This window comes from Strongylocentrotus purpuratus, unplaced genomic scaffold (assembly GCF_000002235.5).
Source record: "Strongylocentrotus purpuratus isolate Spur 01 unplaced genomic scaffold, Spur_5.0 spur5_scaffold_18, whole genome shotgun sequence".
Classification (NCBI taxonomy): Eukaryota; Metazoa; Echinodermata; class Echinoidea; order Camarodonta; family Strongylocentrotidae; genus Strongylocentrotus; species Strongylocentrotus purpuratus.
Window position 1 is genome coordinate 12,498,971 of NW_022145603.1, and position 20,917 is coordinate 12,519,887.

Consider the following 20,917-nt stretch of genomic DNA (forward strand, 5'->3'; position numbering starts at 1 on the left):
ATTAAAACGGTCTTATGTTTTGGACAAGTTTGAGATATTGGTATAGTTTTAAATTTACTTTTAAAAAACTTTCCACTTCAAACCCTAAATAATGCAGTAATATGTCATTCTTTATGTTTCAGATAACTCATACATGTATGCACATAATGGGAACATGTCCCGTCAACATCACAAATCATTCATTTAAAACATTAATGAAGTAATCATGGCATGAATACAAGGAAACAACAACAATAACCAAAAGGAGAAAAGACCAGACTTTTTTAATAGAAAACAATGGATTTTGCTAGATATATATTAAGGTCTACTGTGCAGTCCATGATTACATAATGAGAACAGATTGCACACCATTGTAACGAACAATAATGAAGCATTCCAATAATACAAGTTTTACCATTCATAGATCAGTAATCATTCCACAAACTTTTTTGAGGGCTGTATATCCAATCAGATCTATGGCTTTTTCATTTTGATTGTGGCTTCTATCTGCTTTTCTCCCAATAGACTTCCCATCTGGACTCCTGGTCAAATATTCCAGCACCTCCACCCACTCCAGAATCCTCTTTTTCTTCATCTTTATCTCTATCACCTCCATCTACATCAGATTCCTTGTCATTTAATCTTTCCCTTGTTGTTTTTCCTCCATCTCCACCATCTTCTCCTTCAGAATCCTTGGCTTCTTTTTCTACTTCTTCGTTATCTGCATCATCTCCATCTACATCAGATTCTTTATCATTTAATATTCCCCTTCATTCTCCTCCTTCCCCACCCTCTTCTCATACCTGTTCTATGTTTCATATGTCTTCACCATCTCGCACCTCCCTGTGTTCTCCATCTCTTCGAGTTGATGTTCAGTTGTATATTTTGTTCATCCTCTCCATGTTGATTGTGGTATTGATTGTATTTTTTGTGATATTTTGCTTGTAACTTCTGGTATTCTTGTTGCTGTTGTATCATTGTTCATCTATTTCTTATCATCACCACGCATATGGTATCGGGATTTTCTCCCTGCATGTACTCATATTCCAAAATAATATGGTGAGTGATTCCATATGCTATTTCATTGTATTTATTTTGAACAGATCACTGAAATCCCCAGTGCAAATAACTCATTCCTTTGGTCTTCATTTTTATCATACACTATAAGGGTCCTATTATACTATGGGGTTTGTCATCTTTTGTCTGTTTGTCTGGTAGCAGATATTTGTGGGGATAAGTCTACTTCCATTTTTAACTTAATATTTTTTGGGGGTATTTTGAGAGATGAAAAGTACAAATTCACACTTTATTTTTGTTAAGCGTCTGTACACCCCCCCCCCCCCCCCCTCCCCGGAAAAATAATTTTTAAAAGTCCTTCATTGATTTTGGCCTTTGTTGGGCATAAAGTACATGTTAAACAATATTTGCCCCTTTGTAACTTCTTAAATGTGTTCCTCTAATTTATTCTTTGAGCACACTAGTGATTGATGGTGCATGCGCAGGAGTGTCACTGCTGTACATGAGAGAAAGCCTCATCTGGGTCATGTAGCATATTTAAATTTAGTAGATCATGCCTTTTTTCAAGATCAGACTTGAAGGAATTGACATTGCAGCAATTTATGACTTTGGATGGGAGATTGTTCCACAAGGTTTTTTAACGCAATATCTTTCATCATGCTATCTTAAATTTTAACTGGCCTTTGAGTCAAAATTTGATAAACAAGTTTCTTTGCAACCAAAACTGTACAAAAGGATAGCTTTACTAGGTAGATCAAAAAAAATACTTAACGTTCGTCGGTTTGAAATTGTTAGCATATGCTTTGATATTGCCATTAAATGTAAAAAGTATACTTATAAAACAACATAAAATAATGTGTCGTTTGGTTTTGGGTGTACCAACGTGCACCCCAACCTCACAAGTTTTGAATAGACTAAAGTGGGTCTCCATTTTCGACCAATGGAAATTTCACCAATGTAAGATGGTTTTTCAGGCTGTTAATGACCTAGCTCCACAATATATATGTAATTTGTTCTCTAAGTTATCTAATATTCATTCTCATAATACACGTTCTTCAAGAAATAATTCTGTTAAACTCTTACCGGTAAAAACTGAAATTGGAAGATCAAGTTATGTTCATTCTAGTTCTGTTATGTGGAACAGTTTACCCAATTTTGTTAAGAATTCACAAACCATCTCACAATTTGTTAAACATTTTTGGTATTCTGTTAAAGTTAATTCCCAAAATGCTGATCATTAGTTTAATTTAATTTTGCAGCCTAATGTTACTATTTTATGTATGTATACTTTACCTTTGTATTTTTCATGTATGTGTATTTTTTGTTGTAGGGCCCCAGTGAAAAACAGTGCCTTGATCACTGATTAGGCAACCCTACTAAAATAAAACAAATACATAAATAAATAAATAAACTATACTTGGGGTTTAAATGATACATGCAATTTATGGAAGATTGGTAACAAGCTGTTAATATCCTCACTGGATCTTCACCGCTTTGAGTATTTTGAGACGTCATCTGGTTTCTTTGAAAAACCCAGTCTATCTTGTTCCATGGATGCTTTTTGTTAAATTACAAACAAATTTAAGCTTTGTATTAGTCCATCAAAGGGGGAAACCCTTTTCAAAAATTAGGTATTTTTGTTAGCTCAATTATTTGGAAAATCAATGCATGTGTATCAAGTGTTTTTACTTTAATGCAAATATTTAGACCAAATCTATATTTTGTGACAGCTTTTTACACATGGATGGGCATAGTTTTAAGAATTTAATTTGCAGTGAACAGGGGAAAAATAGCCCCAGTACATAAAATTTAACCACCCCCCCCCCCCTCCCCGGCAGCTGGAATAAATCAGACATTTGAAAGAACTCTTTAAAAATGAACTCCAGACCAAAAAATAACTGAATTTTATAAAAATGTTCCAGAAAAATATTCCAGGGTAAAAAAGTAATGAAAATGTGATAAGAAATAAGGTACTTATGATTTTTTTTTAGTTTCCCATATTTTTAGAAAACAATAAGTCACAATTATTCTTCTATATACCTAACCTGCAAGGGCTGAATTCAATAGATATGGTTTAGTGATCCTACTGTGATTCTGTTGTGATAAAGCCTTTTGCAGGTTTAACCCATAGAGGTACATGCAGTGTCACCTTGTTGGCAGTATCTCCACATTCCAGAAAGCTGAGCGTTTAGCAACATAATTAGAGAAAAATACACTGAGTATTTTGAGCCTCTTTCCAGTGCAATGTGATTTTGCGTTCCTGAGTAAGGGCAGTTTGAATGTAGCAAATCACTGCGATCCTTAAATTGGTAATTTGCAAAGAAAATTTATAAATCACTACTTCTGCGTTAGCATTGGCCGTTTTTGTTCCAATTTTTTTCACAAAAAAATCTCTTTTTGATGCTATTATATCTAAATTCATTTATTTTTTATCATTTAATAGAGGGGAAAAAAATACATGTTGCCAATTTAAATATTGATTGAAGATTATTTTTTTATTTCCTAAAGGCTCTGTCCCTCCATGGATTAACAGGTAGAAGAAAAATTGTGACTGGCACTGTATGAATATTCATTTTAGTGAAGAGATGATGTTATACCATCACAATTTCCTACACGATTCGATTACAGAAAATGAGAAAAATCTCACTCAAATGAGAAAAATCTCATTTTCATGCAAAATAAAGTAAATCTGTTTTCTCTCTATAGATCTCCCAAAATGGGAAATTATGTCTACTATGACATATTTCAGGGTTATATTTTCAACTACATTTGCCAAAAATTTTATTTTTCTTGATTTCATCTTTATGATTTGTGTGACCTGATGACATCATCACTTCACTCAAATGAATATTCATATTGACTGGTCAAGAAGTGTTTTCCGAATCATAACTTCCATCTTTTCATGATTTTTGTAACATTTTGTAGGGAATATTTTTTTTTCCTTTTTATGAATCCAGTTATTTGGGCCTGGAGTTCTTTATTAATTCTAAGTTAAAGAGGAAAAAAAAAGGGGGGGGAGTGACATATGATATGTTACTTTACAGTTGACATACACTGTATAACTAGATGTTCATGTAGAGCATTTCATGATCCTCTTTTGACAGAGTCAGAGACGTAACCGCCGCATCTCACCCTACCATATAGCGGAGAGGTGGTGCGGCCTTGGAGAAGATCAGGAGGGATTTAAAAAAAAAATTATCAACGATGACATAGGTACTGTACACATAGATTATGCAGTTTAGTAGTGGCTGTATTGAACTAGTCCTTTGATGTGCAAGTCATGAGATCAAGGCTAGTTAAACCTTTAGGAAGACTTTTTGTATTTTGGTTCAATACCTTTTGATTCAAGGCTCTGAAAAATATGGTTCACAGATAGCAGCATTGTACAAGCAGAAAGAGAGAAGAAAAAAATCTACACAAAGTCTGATCATTGTGATCATTTATCGATCATTAAACACAGAATTTTCAAAATGAATATAATCACTAAGATTGTAAAAAATCCTTAAATTAGCAGCATGTTTCTGCATTTGTTAATGTGATATTGAAAGATTTGGTCCACACTTGTGGTCGATTGTGCGGACATTCAGTAATAAAAAGAAACGTCAATTTTAAGCATTTTCTGGAGGTAACCCCCCCCCCCCCCACACACACACACACCTTTGCTTTGTATGACCATGATTACATGGTACTCTGCCATAAGGTTTTTTTTGTTTTACTTTTTTTTTAACTTTAACAAAATATTTTCCTTCTCCACTTTTAGGACATGGACTTGTGACAAATAAACCCTTTTTAAAGGGAGATTTCCTCCTGGAATATCGTGGAATATTGTCCATTGCTGATGATCAGGATGATGAGAATGCGGATTATGTTTTCCACTTCTCGCATAAAAGTACCGAGTATCGGTGAGTGATTTTAAAATCCTGTTTCTTCAGTTTATGCTGACTAACATTTGCATGCTTTATACATGTAGTCGAAGACTACATAAAGCATATTATGAAATATTATTATATTATGTTTTAAAAATATCAGCAAAATCATGAAAGTGTCTGTTAATGCAGTTTTTGTCTCGCCTGAACGATGTTCTGGCAGAGACCTAGTAATAGGAGTGGGCTATAAATGGATGATTCTTGATTTTCTTTTTGCAACAGCATGAAATGACAAAATATTTTGGCTTAGGGTCTGACAAAAATGTACGCCGGGCCAAACTCCATACCTGCCAACCAAAAAGCGGAATTTTTGTCTTTTGCATTTAATTAGGGGGTATCAAATATTTAGATGTTGATTACTATCTGAACACAACAATACCATTATCCATCCACCCGTCTTCTCATAACTCTTTATTATTAGCTGGTATTAACATTAAGAAAGCAAGACGCAAGAATTTCTCAAGATTGAGCGGTGTGCCTTTGTGAATTACAGCCAAAAATTTAGAGCACCTTGCATATCCGAGTCACAAGCACGAAATGCCAGTGAATATTGAAATATTGAAATACATTCTATTTAGAATCATTCACTGGCATCTTTTCAATTTGGTACCGCCCCATCAAACGTAAAAGCTTTTAGGTTTGTAGCTCTGAAAATAGAAAATGGCTACCGATTTACCCCCAAACTAGATTTTCGGGCATAACTAGTACAATCTTCCTCTAGTAACATGAATGTCATCAGTCCAATGTTGTTGCTGCCATATTTCATATCCAGTACCAGCCCACATTAGGTGGTCCACTTGTAGAGCTTCATCCCCATGGTCATTCATGTAGAATAATGTTGCAAGGACTATATGGAGGAAAAAGTGGTAGGAGGAAAGACTGGAGATATTGTAGGATGCCAGAGAAGCTGAAACTAGAATATTTATAATTTTTATAATAATAACAATGTCCCATGTGGTCGCTGCCATATTTCTTATCCAGTACGAGCACGCATAGGTGGTCTACTTGGAAAGTTTCATCCCCATTGTCATTCAAGAAGAACACAATTATATCATCTTTTAGTTCCCCTCTCTCATCCATAATAAAATCGAGTGGTTGTTGAGTTTGGAAGATACAGGTTCAGGAGAGTGAAATATTCTATTCTCAGCTTCTCTGGCATCCTACAAGATTTCCAGTCTTTCCTTCTACCACTGTTTCCTCCATATAGTCCTTGCAACAGTGTTCTACATGAATGACCATGGGGATGACATGACCTACATGTATCAGTGTTGTGGTGCCTTGATGCTTGGCCTTAAGGCCTGTTTTTTCAATGCCTTTGCCTTGAACTTGGTCTTGGGGTTTCAGGCCTTGGCCTTGGCCTTGCCTTGAGGGGGTCATGCCTTGGCCTTGAGAGTTTGGGCCTTGACTACAACACTGACATGTATACGCGTGCTCGTACTGGATATGAAATATTGTAGCGACCACATGGGACTGAATATATCCAGGGCATTTTAGGGGAAGATCGTACCAGTGCATGACCTTGAAAGAAACCTATAATTTATCAAGTAGAAAGCCAAATTTTGGTTTCAGCAATGCTAGAGAAATGGAGGATTGTGCAAACTTGATCTAAGTTAATATGTCCTCATACGTTTATACAAACCTAGACTGTGTTACTTTTGCAGCGCATGTTGTCCTCGTACATTTATGCAAACTTGAGCTGTCTTGCAATACAATGTCCTCATAAATGTGCGCAAACTTTATCTGTGTTAATATGTCCTCATAGGTTTATACAAACAAAGACTGTGTTTCATTTGCAACGTATGTTGTCCTCATAGATTTATGCAAACTTGAGCTGTGTTACCTACTTTTTTTTACCCACTTTTTTCAGTTAACACGTGCAAGCCTATGGGAGTGTGTAAAAATGGTATTATACACAGCCCCAATTGTGGCAGCCCCCCCCCCCCTCTTTCAAAACGTTCCGCGGCTCCTGCTTAACTTCTTAGAAAAGTGAATATACGTTGCAAGAAACACAAATCAAGTTTGCAGCAACTCATGGGGACTTTGCAAATCTGCAGCCTGTAACATAGAGAGATACGATTAATTTTGCAATAAATCGTATCTCGATATGGTACATAATTTGCCATAGACTTGCGATTAATATTTATCGTAAGTTTAATTGCATGTTTTATAAACCCCTGGACTGTGCTACTTTTGCATGGCATTTTCTTCGTACATTTACACAAATACCATGTCCTCATAAGTTTGCGCAAACTTGATAAGTGTGAAATAACTGTGCAATAAGTCCTCGTGTGTTGCTGCAAACCTGATGGCCCGAATTCACAAAGCAAGGTTTAGCTCAGACCAAGGTTTAAGTTTAAACCTCCTTTTGTTTCGCCAAACCTCCTTTTGTTATTTATAAACCTGGTTTGTAAATAACAAAAGGAGGTTTGGCGAAACAAAAGGAGGTTTAAACTTAAACCTTGGTCTGAGCTAAACCTTGCTTTGTGAATTCGGGCCACTATGTGTACATGTAATGTCCTCATAAGTTTACAGAAACTTTACCTGTGTTAATATGTCCTCATAATTAAGTTTAAACAAAGACTGTGTTACATTTGCAACGTATGTTGTCCTCGTACATTTGGTCATTTTCAAACGTGTGAGACGCGACATTTTGAGAGACAAAAGGGCCTGTATCATTCCACTTGGAAATGAATAGTGGATCATACCTATCATATTTGGTAAATTGTAGGATGGTCTCATTCTACTACCAGTTTGAGTTAAATTCTGTATTTCTTAGAAAAATTACGACTACCGTACAAAAAGGGGCGTGAGAGACACGACAAATTTTGGACATGGTTTTTGGACTGCTATCAGTGATAATTTTATTCGTGCCCAACTAAACCTCCGACACTTCCATGACTGCTGGTACTTGTGTACTAGTAGTGTACCTTTCTAAAATATATAGTCGTAATAAATCATCTCGTCTCAGTGATAAATGATTCTCCCCTAAATACTGTGAGAGACGCGACATCCAAATCGTGAGAGACGCGACATGTCCACTTTAACTTAAATTTTTGATACTTTCTCATCAATAGGCAACAGTGATAGCACCTCAAATTGAAAGATATTAACCATTTCTTACTATCTGGTCCAAATTTGATTGATGAAATAATGCAAGAGAGGAGAAATATAGAATTTTCTAACATTTTGTGAAGCCCAGTCCCACATGTACAATTTTTTGTGCAGTTTTCATTTCTCCTATAAGGAGAAGGCGGACATCCAAAAATTTTGTGAAAAATGAAAATTCATATTGTATTCACATGGTACGTGAAAGAAAATTGCCCAAAAATATCATAAGTTTTGAAATACGGCCAATTGACAATTAAAAAAAATGTCCACTTATGTTTGAAAATGACCATTTATGGAAATTTGAGCTGTGTTACCTATTCAATACAATGTCCTCATAACTTTGCGCAATCTTGATCTGTGTGAAATACCTTTGCAATATAAAGTCCTCATATGTTGCTGCAAACTTGATTTGTGTTTCCTATATATCAATGCTCGTAAGTTTACAGAAACTTGATCAGGAAAAAAGTGTTCTTCTTGAACGACAATGGGGATGAAACTTTCCGAGTGGACCACCTATGCGTGCTCGTATTGGATATGAAATATGGCAACGACCACATTGGACTGAATATATCCAGGGCATTTTAGGGGAAGATTGTACCAGTGAGCTTGTCGGAAACCTGTCATTTATCCAGTAGAAAGCCAAATTTTGTCTTCAGCAATGCTAGAGAAATTGAGGATATCTTTTCGATAAATATGCTTATTTATGCAAATTAGCCCAATCCATTGTTCATAACGGATGCTAGCACTAGACATGTACCTGATAGATTTTTCCACTTTTTAATGCACTTACAGATTACAAACATAGGGTAAGACACCAAATCCAAACAAAAAGACGTACAAATCACAAAGTTATAGCTGAAAGTGTGATCTGGGGGCAAAGTGGCGGCCATTTTGGATTTTGGTTGGACCCCAAGCCAAAAATTTTGTTATTCCATGTTGAGATAGAGTATTAAATGGAAAACAAAAAAAGTAGTAATCACTTTTCCTGTCTGTTGGTTTTGTTCAACTCGCTCTTGTTTTTCTACTTGTTGATCAATTTCGTTCACACTTCGAACAAATGATCCTCAGGTAATACCAGACATGAAGTGATAAAGATGTTGAGGTCAAAGGTCATCTATTGTTTGGTTGCCCTCCACCGACCAATTCTTTGAAATTAGCCCGACCTGATTATTTATATTTTTTTTTATTTGTTTTAAAACTTTTCATTCACATAGAAATTCATAAATGGCCATGCGTTTTGAACTCGCCTCCTTTTGTGTTACCATCCCCCAAAATTAAAGCTGACAGTCACGCACCTTTCAGCATAAAAATGCCAATAACTTTAAAAATATTAACTCTTTCCCTGCAAAAGTATACATTTTATGAAAGGAAATACCCTGAGGATTTCAAAAATGCCATTGAAAATGGGATAGGGTGGAGTTGTAAAATGTTATGATTGAAAATATTTGAAGTGTGATGATTCCAAAAATACATTTCAAAATATATCTAGATCTGCAATTCCTTTACCCTGACTGTTAGTTTCTCATCATATTTGAATTGTTCAGGAAATTCCCTTTCAGATGATATCGAATTGTATGGGGTATCTCTATTCTATAATAGAAATATTAATATGCAAATATACGCAAATTCTCAGCACACAAAATTGTCAATTTGGAGGTTAAATTTACAAAAAAGTGATTACTAACAAAATAAAAATAATAAACATAAGCAAATAAAAGCACACTTAATTACCTTTAATTCAAGACCAAAACCATAGGTCTAGCCCCATGTATACCGAAATTATGAACGTTTAAAGCGAAAAACCCTTAAAATGCATTGTCTCCATAGAGTTTGTGTGTGTTAGTATGGTGGAATGTGACATTTTTATCACATAATTCAAGAAAAATAATACTTATCAATAATAAGTGTATACATAATGTAGCAGGCATCATTACCTTCAATATGAGACCAAAATCAATTGAATAGCCCCATGTTTGCCAAAGTTATTTACGTTAAACTGTTTCGCATGTCGCTCCCATAGATATACTGTGTACCGCTCCCCCCCCCCCCCCCCCCCCCCGACTTTGCCATGTGTCATTCTATCTTACGTAGCGTCGTTATTTTACGCGCGAACGAGTTTATATTTGCAGATGTGATAGTTCTGTTAATTAGCTTTAGAATGCTACCAAATTCAAGACTATTACCCTATTTTTTAGGAAAGATATTAACATTTATAGACAATGAAATGTGAAAAAGCGTAAAAAAACCCAACATTTTGGGGTGGTGAGTTCAAAACACATGGCCAAAAATACATATGAAATATGTTTTTCAAAGAGTCATTAAAAATAGTCTATTGGAATTTCTTTGCCCCTCAGTAATTATTTTCCAACAGACAGCAATAGCCATCTGTTTCTGGTGAATAATTTAATTTGGGGGGATTTCTAGGGTCCTGGCGAGTTAGAGGCCAGAGATTTTGGTCCAATTTTTCATATAAGATGTCAAAACTAAAAATAAATAAAACAAAAATTAAAAAAATGCCCGACCGACCGACACTATTTTTCAAAAATGACATTCTTGGGCGACCAAACAATTTTTTTTTCTTGGCCTAAGTGAGTTGAGAACTTCCAGTACTGTGTACTATAGATCTTATTCTTGGTTTGTTCATTCTCTCCAGGATTGATGCATCAGATAGCAATTCTTGCCTCGCTAGGTGGGTCAACGATGATCATGTGCATCCAAATAGCATCATGAAAAAGGTTGCATTTGATAATAACTCCCCACATTTGTGCTTGTTTGCTTTGGTGGACCTTAAAGAAGGTGTGGAACTAACATACGACTATGGAGTAAAGAATTTACCTTGGCGGCAGGTAAATGGAACATGTTCTTGTTTGCTGATATTCTAATGTATGCACTTGGTAAAAGGTGAATCTTAATGGGAAGCTTGCTTATGAAGTAACCTAATGCTATTAGACCTTTGACATTCAAGATAATTATAATGTGATAAAAGAAAGAAGTGTACCTCAATTTTTGTAAATGACTAAATTTTGCTATATAATTAGACCTCACATTGAAAGACAGATCCACATTTCAGAATAAACCCTCAGAAAAAACAAAAACTTTCAGGAAAATTTTCTGTTAATGATGATTTATTAATTGTTTTCAAATTAAAAAGTAATTTGAAGTGCCTTGTTAGGTAAGAAAATAAAAGAAGGACAAAAAAATGTTTGCCAAACATGGTTCTGATACCTTTTATCCTCAAATTGGTCCCCCCCCCCCTCAAAAAAAAAATTGATGGCAATGGTGAGCGTAATAATCATCTTTACTATGGAGTCGTTACTATGTTTATGATACATACATGTATAATACCATACCTGTAGATGCCTTATTTGCACTTCCGTATTCGGCCAGAACATAAAAGAAAAGGAATAAAAATGGGGACAAGGTGAAATATAAAAAGGGGGAAAAAAAGAAAAAAAAAGTTTTAAAAATACAAGAAAATAAATGGAAAGAAAAGGGGTAAACAAAAAATATGGCAATGATGAAATGTTTCATGTCTTTCTCTCATGTATTGTAGCCCAGTCTGGAAAAGGAAAAGAACATACCATCTTCGGTAAGTATAGAGATCCTCAATTAGTGTGTTGAAATTGCTTAGTATTAAAACATGCATGTCCTCTCTTGAATATGTGAACAATTTCTATGTCAAATAATCAGTGTACATGTAATGTTCTCAAACACTTATGGAAACAAGTTCATTGTTGCATTGCAGTGTAATCTAACAGATTTATGCAAACAAGTGTTACTACCGAATTGTTACAATGTTTATGATACCTGTAGATGCCTTATTTGCCTTCTCGTATTCGGGCAGAACAGAAAAGAAAAGAAACGAAAATGCGGACAAAGTGAAATATAAAAAGGGAAAAGGAAAGAAAAAGAAAGTTTTAAAAATACAAGAAAATAAATGGAAAGAAAAGGGGTAAAAAAAAAAAAATATGACAATGATGAAATGTTTCATGTCTTTCTCTCATGTATTGTAGCCCAGTCTGGAAAAGGAAAAGAACATACCATCTTCGGTAAGTATAGAGATCCTCAATTAGTGTGTTGAAATTGCTTAGTATTAAAACATGCATGTCCTCTCCTGAATATGTGAACAATTTCTATGTCAAATATGCAGTGTACATGTAATGTTCTCAAACACTTATGGAAACAAGTTCATTGTTGCATTGCAGTGTAATCTAACAGATTTATGCAAGCAAGTGTTACTACCGAATTGTTACAATGTTTATGATACCTGTAGATGCCTTATTTGCACTTGCGTATTCGGGCAGAATAGAAAAGAAAAGGAACAAAAATGGGGACAAGTTGAAATATAAAAAGGGAAAAGAAAAGAAAAGTAAAAGTTTTAAAAATACAAGAAAATAAATGGAAAGAAAAGGGGTAAACAAAAAAAGATGGCAATGATGAAATGTTTCATGTCTTTCTCTCATGTATTGTAGCCCAGTCTGGAAAAGGAAAAGACCATACTATCTTTGGTAAGTATAGAGATCCTCAATTAGTGTGTTGAAATTGCTTAGTATTAAAACATGCATGTCCTCTCTTGAATATGTAAACAATTTCTATGTCAAATTTGCAGTGTACATGTAATGTTCTCAAACACTTATGGAAACAAGTTCATTGTTGCATTGCAGTGTAATCTAACAGATTTATGCAAACAAGTGTTACTATCAAATTATTACAATGTTTATGATACCTGTAGATGCCTTATTTGCACTTGCGTATTCGGGCAGAATAGAAAAGAAAAGGAACTAAAATGGGGACAAGTTGAAATATAAAAAGGGAAAAGAAAAGAAAAGGAAAGTTTTAAAAATACAAGAAAATAAATGGAAAGAAAAGGGGTAAACAAAAAAAGATTGCAATGATGAAATGTTTCATGTCTTTCTCTCATGTATTGTAGCCCAGTCTGGAAAAGGAAAAGACCATACTATCCTGAATCTCCTATTTCAACTTTAAAAAAGTTAAAAGCAGAGAAAATGTATTAGAAACTTGATAATGTGCATAATTTGCAATACTACAATGAAGTACATGGACAAATAGTCCACTTAGTTTCTGGGAGAGGATACACGATTTCTAATTGGCTATTGAAAGGAGTGCAAAAAAGAAAATAATACAATTGAGACAGAAAAGAAGAATGAAAGAGAAGTTATAAATTGGACAATGGAATGTCCACATTTATATACAAAGTCGTTACATATTTCTGTGCCAGAATTTGTTGCACGATGTCTTTATTCCTTTATGGAAACAAGTTCCGTGTTACATTTCCGTGTAATGTCCTCAGACATTTATGCATATTAGTTTTATGTCTCATGTAATATTAGTCCAAACAAGAACTTTTTTGCACTGCAATTGTCCTGACACATTTATGGAAACAAGTTATGTTACATTCACAGATTAATGTCCTCACAAAGCTGTTCAATCAAGCCCTATACTGCATTAAAAACACAATTTCTTTCTCTCTGAATAGCAGAACGAGACATAGTGTGCCATTTTTATGTAAATTCAATGAAAATTATAGGGAGATTGAAAGGGATATTTAAAAATTATCTGATATTCCCATGTCACAAAGAATGCTGCAATGCATTGCATGATGCAAGCCAGACTGCTAGGTGCGTTCTGCTTTTGCTAGTTTATATTATGTGATTTTTTTTTATTTTAACACCACCGCAAAACAAAAGTTGTATAGGTCGGCCACTTGGTCCGTTGGTCCATCTGTTTAAAATTTTGCTGATCAAAGCACTTCTTGTTTTTTAGAGATGCTTTTAATATTTCACACACATATAGGTCTTGTGAATGTAAAACGCCCTGTTTTCATGTGCCAGAAACTATGATGCCATGGTTACAGCACATGGCAATAAATCAAATAGAAATATTGCAGATCAAATTACTTCCTCATATTGAGCAATGGTCAGGAGATTCAGTACACACATGGAGGATGGGGTATTATAATCATCTTTACTTTGGTATATTTGTATGCCTCCGCCCACCGAAGGTGGTGCCGGAGGCATTATGTTTTCGGGTTGTCCGTCCGTCCCGTTTTCGTTCTCGCGATAACTTTAGAACCAATAAAGGTATCAACTTGAAACTTTTGTCATGTATGCTTATGGAAGGGACAATGATCTGATTAGATTTTGGAGTCATGAGGTCAAAGGTCAAAGGTCACAGAGGTCATTGAATACATGAAAATGCACTTGTCTTGTGATAATTCAAGAACGATTCCACATATCAACTTTAAACCTTGGTCATGTATGCAGATGGGAAGCCCAATGATCCATGCAAATTTTTAGGGTCATGAGGTCAAAGGTCAAAGGTCATAGAAGTCATGAAATACATAAAAATGGCTTTTTCTAGGGATAACTTAAGAGCAGTTTGACATATCAGCTTGAAACCTTGGTCGTGTGTGCAAATGAAAAGCACACTGATGCAAGCAAATTTTGGAGTCATAAGGTCAAAGGTCACAGCGGTCATTTTATACATGAAAATAGTCTGTTCTCGCTAAAACTTATAATACGTTTAACGTATGAACTTGAAACATTGGTCATGTATTCATATAGGAGGGATAATGATCTGATAAGATTTATGGATCTATTAGGTAAAAGGTCACAGGGGTCATTGAATACAGGAAAACAGACCATGGTTTAGCTTATCAACTTGAAACCTTGGTCCTTTATGCAGATGGGAAGTACAATTATCCATAGGCCATGAGGTCAAAGGTCACATAGGTCATTTTATACACGGAAATGGCCTTTAAAATTAAATTTAAAATGGGGACAAGTTGAAATATAAAAAGGGAAAAGAAAAGAAAAGTAAAAGTTTTAAAAATACAAGAAAATAAATGGAAAGAAAAGGGGTAAACAAAAAAAGATGGCAATGATGAAATGTTTCATGTCTTTCTCTCATGTATTGTAGCCCAGTCTGGAAAAGGAAAAGACCATACTATCTTTGGTAAGTATAGAGATCCTCAATTAGTGTGTTGAAATTGCTTAGTATTAAAACATGCATGTCCTCTCTTGAATATGTAAACAATTTCTATGTCAAATTTGCAGTGTACATGTAATGTTCTCAAACACTTATGGAAACAAGTTCATTGTTGCATTGCAGTGTAATCTAACAGATTTATGCAAACAAGTGTTACTATCAAATTATTACAATGTTTATGATACCTGTAGATGCCTTATTTGCACTTGCGTATTCGGGCAGAATAGAAAAGAAAAGGAACTAAAATGGGGACAAGTTGAAATATAAAAAGGGAAAAGAAAAGAAAAGGAAAGTTTTAAAAATACAAGAAAATAAATGGAAAGAAAAGGGGTAAACAAAAAAATTGCAATGATGAAATGTTTCATGTCTTTCTCTCATGTATTGTAGCCCAGTCTGGAAAAGGAAAAGACCATACTATCCTGAATCTCCTATTTCAACTTTAAAAAAGTTAAAAGCAGAGAAAATGTATTAGAAACTTGATAATGTGCATAATTTGCAATACTACAATGAAGTACATGGACAAATAGTCCACTTAGTTTCTGGGAGAGGATACACGATTTCTAATTGGCTATTGAAAGGAGTGCAAAAAAGAAAATAATACAATTGAGACAGAAAAGAAGAATGAAAGAGAAGTTATAAATTGGACAATGGAATGTCCACATTTATATACAAAGTCGTTACATATTTCTGTGCCAGAATTTGTTGCACGATGTCTTTATTCCTTTATGGAAACAAGTTCCGTGTTACATTTCCGTGTAATGTCCTCAGACATTTATGCATATTAGTTTTATGTCTCATGTAATATTAGTCCAAACAAGAACTTTTTTGCACTGCAATTGTCCTGACACATTTATGGAAACAAGTTATGTTACATTCACAGATTAATGTCCTCACAAAGCTGTTCAATCAAGCCCTATACTGCATTAAAAACACAATTTCTTTCTCTCTGAATAGCAGAACGAGACATAGTGTGCCATTTTTATGTAAATTCAATGAAAATTATAGGGAGATTGAAAGGGATATTTAAAAATTATCTGATATTCCCATGTCACAAAGAATGCTGCAATGCATTGCATGATGCAAGCCAGACTGCTAGGTGCGTTCTGCTTTTGCTAGTTTATATTATGTGATTTTTTTTTATTTTAACACCACCGCAAAACAAAAGTTGTATAGGTCGGCCACTTGGTCCGTTGGTCCATCTGTTTAAAATTTTGCTGATCAAAGCACTTCTTGTTTTTTAGAGATGCTTTTAATATTTCACACACATATAGGTCTTGTGAATGTAAAACGCCCTGTTTTCATGTGCCAGAAACTATGATGCCATGGTTACAGCACATGGCAATAAATCAAATAGAAATATTGCAGATCAAATTACTTCCTCATATTGAGCAATGGTCAGGAGATTCAGTACACACATGGAGGATGGGGTATTATAATCATCTTTACTTTGGTATATTTGTATGCCTCCGCCCACCGAAGGTGGTGCCGGAGGCATTATGTTTTCGGGTTGTCCGTCCGTCCCGTTTTCGTTCTCGCGATAACTTTAGAACCAATAAAGGTATCAACTTGAAACTTTTGTCATGTATGCTTATGGAAGGGACAATGATCTGATTAGATTTTGGAGTCATGAGGTCAAAGGTCAAAGGTCACAGAGGTCATTGAATACATGAAAATGCACTTGTCTTGTGATAATTCAAGAACGATTCCACATATCAACTTTAAACCTTGGTCATGTATGCAGATGGGAAGCCCAATGATCCATGCAAATTTTTAGGGTCATGAGGTCAAAGGTCAAAGGTCATAGAAGTCATGAAATACATAAAAATGGCTTTTTCTAGGGATAACTTAAGAGCAGTTTGACATATCAGCTTGAAACCTTGGTCGTGTGTGCAAATGAAAAGCACACTGATGCAAGCAAATTTTGGAGTCATAAGGTCAAAGGTCACAGCGGTCATTTTATACATGAAAATAGTCTGTTCTCGCTAAAACTTATAATACGTTTAACGTATGAACTTGAAACATTGGTCATGTATTCATATAGGAGGGATAATGATCTGATAAGATTTATGGATCTATTAGGTAAAAGGTCACAGGGGTCATTGAATACAGGAAAACAGACCATGGTTTAGCTTATCAACTTGAAACCTTGGTCTTTTATGCAGATGGGAAGTACAATTATCCATAGGCCATGAGGTCAAAGGTCACATAGGTCATTTTATACACGGAAATGGCCTTTTCTCGCAATAGCTCATAATTTGTTTGACAAATAACTTTTATCATGCGAGGATATGGGAAGGACAAGGGTCTGATTAGATTTTAGATTTATGAGGCCATCGGTCACATATGTCATTGAAAACATGAATGTTCAATTCATGTTCTTGCTATTATTAGTATGCAGTATAAAGGAAGTCATGTGTTAATCTTATTCAGTTAAATATTTATTTCTGATTGCGTGATATAAATGGGAAAGATAATTCTGATCACGTGATGGCGGAGGCATAAATTCCGACTGCGTGCGGTCGAGGATTCATCTAGTTAATCCAGAAAATAATGTTGTTCTCTCTCTCTCTCTCTCTCTCTCTCTCCAGAGCTCTCAAATGAGAGGGATGGACCTCCTGGGTCTATGGAGCCAAAAAGTAGCCATCCTGTTGCAAAAAGGTCAAAAGGTAATAATAGCATGTAGTTCAAACTTTGCTTGTAGTCCTATTTAAACCCTAATTTAGCCGGGTTTTGGGGGTCTTCTTTTGCCAGAGGTTGATTTAACTCCCCCCCCCCCCCCTCCCATCTTCAGATCTTGGCTACTGGTTGCACGATCACTGCAAAAATCTGCATGCAAGTAGAATATAATGTAACTACGCAATCTAAGAGTTAACATCACAAGCTATGTGCATGCCGAATTTCGGCGCGATTGCGCGATCAACGGCCGAGATCAGAAGGGGGGACCCAATAACCCCCCCCCCCCCCCCCATGGACTGAAGTGATCGAAATATCCCAATGGGATTAGGGTTAATTGCATGTACATGTTTGATATGTGACAATGTACTTTAGAAGGAATTGTGAAAATTTCTTGATTTAGATGACTTTTTGCATCACATGAAGTTGTCCTTAGGTTATCAAATATGCACATGCTTCCTTTTCACTCTCCTATAAAATCTCTTTTCATTTACAGCGGAACGCATTACCTGGACAGCAGCACAACACCATGCTGTAGACACATTTTCAAAAGAAATTACAGGACATTCCGAATTCCAGGGAAAGAAGAATGTGAGGAATGTAGAAATAAGTATCCTGAACTTGCAACACTACCCTGGACTAAGATTAAATACAGGGTTTATAACATTATTAAACAAAACAAACTAAAATCCTATTGAATCCATCTTACCTCAATGAAGAAAAGTGTACACACACACATGTATGTATATAAATATGATTTATTGCACTCCATGCAAATCATGAGGTTTGATTCAATCACAAGCAAAAACAAATAAATGAATAAAATGATAATAATTCAATTGTATACTATGCAAACATTCAAATAATTTATATAAATGTCAGATAATACAAAGCAAAAAGGTTTGTAATTAATATGGATCACCTTGATAAAAGTTATAGCTGCAAGAATGGTAATTTGTATAACTGCTGTTGAATTGTCAAACCATGAACAAACTTTCTACACACAATCGGAAATTGCACTTGAGAAGAAAAAAAACGATACAATAAATTCATTGCTGAAATAAAACAAACATAAACATTCCTTTATAAGAAATATGGATGTGATTGACATTCAATCTGCATCGTACAGCATGGACTGCAATGTATTATAACAAAGAGAATATGCGTGTGTGTCAGCATTTCTTTTATAAGCAAAGTGTATAAAGGTGGAAAGTGTGCACATGTGCAGAATACTCCATCCACATTTTATAGCTGTACTGTGCATTACTTGAAATTAATATTTTTTCCTGACCTATTTGATTTCTATCCCAAGTTATGTGTAAGAGATCAAAATAAATATTCCATATTTCCACGATATTCCAGGAGGAAATCTCCCTTTGAAAAGGGTTTATTTGTCACAGGTCCATGTCCTAAAACTGGAGAAGGAAAATATTTTGTTAAAGTTAAAAAAAAAAGTAAAAAAAAAAAAAAACCTTATGGCAAAATACCATGTAATCATGGTCATACGAAGCAAATGTGTGTGTGTGTGGGGGGGGGGGGTTACCTCCAGAAAATGCTTAAAATTGACGTTTCTTTTTATTACTGAATGTCTGCACAATCGACCACAACCAAATCTTTCAATATCACATTAACAAATGCAGAAACATGCTGCTAATTTAAGGATTTTTTACAATCTTAGTGATTATATTCATTTTGAAAATTCTGTGTTTAATGATCGATAAATGATCACAATGATCAGACTTTGTGTAGATTATCATTTAAGAAAAATGAAGAGGTGATTTCTGAGATTTTGTACATGTAAGAGAAAAGTTATTTATGCATTATGAATGACTAACTGCATGTATGTCAAGTTCCTGTTGTCAGTGTTGAGTTTTATTAAAAACAAATCTTTGAAAATGATCTACATGTGTACTTGAAGTGTTTAAATTTGCTTGTATCTGAATGATGTAAAGTGGAACCTTGTTGAGATAAACTCCTCATGATCGCTAAAAGAGATAAATACCTGTGCAAAATAAACAGATAAAGTTTATATGTCCTCATAAGTTTATACAAACAAAGACTGTGTTTCATTTCCAACACATGTTGTCCTCGTACATTTATGCAAACTTGAGCTGTGTTACCTATTCAATACAATGTCCTCATAAGTTTACGCAATCTTGATCTGTGTGAAATACCTGTGCAAAATAAACAGATAAAGTTTATATGTCCTCATAAGTTTATACAAACAAAGACTGTGTTTCATTTGCAACACATGTTGTCCTCGTACATTTATGCAAACTTGAGCTGTGTTACCTATTCAATACAATGTCCTCATAAGATTGCGCAAACTTGGTATGTGTGAAATACCTGTGCAATAAGTCCTCGTGTGTTGCTGCAAACTTGATTTGTGTGATGTCCTCATAAGTTTACAGAAACTTTATCTGTGTTGATATGTCCTCATAAGTTTATACAAACAAAGACTGTGTTACATTTGTAACGCATGTTGTCCTCGTACATTTATGTAAACTTGAGCTGTGTTACCTATTCTATACAATGTCCTCGTAAGTTTACGCAATCTTGATCTGTGTGAAATACCTGTGCAAAATAAACAGATAAAGTTTATATGTCCTCATAAGTTTATACAAACAAAGACTGTGTTTCATTTGCAACACATGTTGTCCTCGTACATTTATGCAAACTTGAGCTGTGTTACCTATTCAATACAATGTCCTCATAAGTTTACGCAATCTTGATCTGTGTGAAATACCTGTGCAAAATAAACAGATAAAGTTTATATGTCCTCATAAGTTTATACAAACAAAGACTGTGTTTCATTTGCAACACATGTTGTCCTCGTACATTTATGCAAACTTGAGCTGTGTTACCTATTCAATACAATGTCCTCGTAAGTTCACGCAATCTTGATAAGTGTGCGTGGTTGACCTCTGTCGAATGCTGAAATATGACATTTTAACATTAGAGAAAGCCACCTCAGACGTATACCAAAACAAGAATCATGTCCTCTGATGTATAGGTCTATGATAAATGTTTAAACTTAAAAAAACGCATTCAATGTTGTGAGCGTCCTTTAAAGCATTCTCTTTTTTAGGGAGTCTTTTCACCATTATGTCCATTAGAGCTAGATAACACCTGTCCTCAAAAGAAGGTAGTTTACCATGGTCCTCGGACATAATAGGCGTGTATGTATGTGTGTGTGCGTGTGTGTG

At 34.9% G+C, this 20,917-nt stretch overlaps 2 long non-coding RNA genes across 4 annotated transcripts; one reads left to right on the forward strand and one right to left on the reverse strand.

The window, feature by feature from the left end:
- Positions 1-3,435: 3,435 nt before the first annotated feature.
- On the forward strand, positions 3,436-19,610 carry LOC115925429. 3 transcript variants are annotated; one of them, XR_004064711.1, is made up of 6 exons: positions 3,436-4,209; positions 4,757-4,898; positions 10,684-10,876; positions 11,584-11,619; positions 17,627-17,704; positions 18,208-19,610. It is a non-coding gene; the product is annotated as an uncharacterized LOC115925429 (long non-coding RNA). The 3 variants fall into 3 exon arrangements; XR_004064712.1 differs by lacking the exon at positions 11,584-11,619 and adding an exon at positions 12,503-12,538; XR_004064713.1 differs by lacking the exon at positions 11,584-11,619.
- Positions 19,489-20,909, reverse strand: LOC115925430. The gene is made up of 2 exons (XR_004064714.1): positions 19,886-20,909; positions 19,489-19,713 (listed from the first exon to the last, which is right to left on the reverse strand). It is a non-coding gene; the product is annotated as an uncharacterized LOC115925430 (long non-coding RNA).
- Between the last annotated feature and the right edge of the window lie 8 nt (positions 20,910-20,917).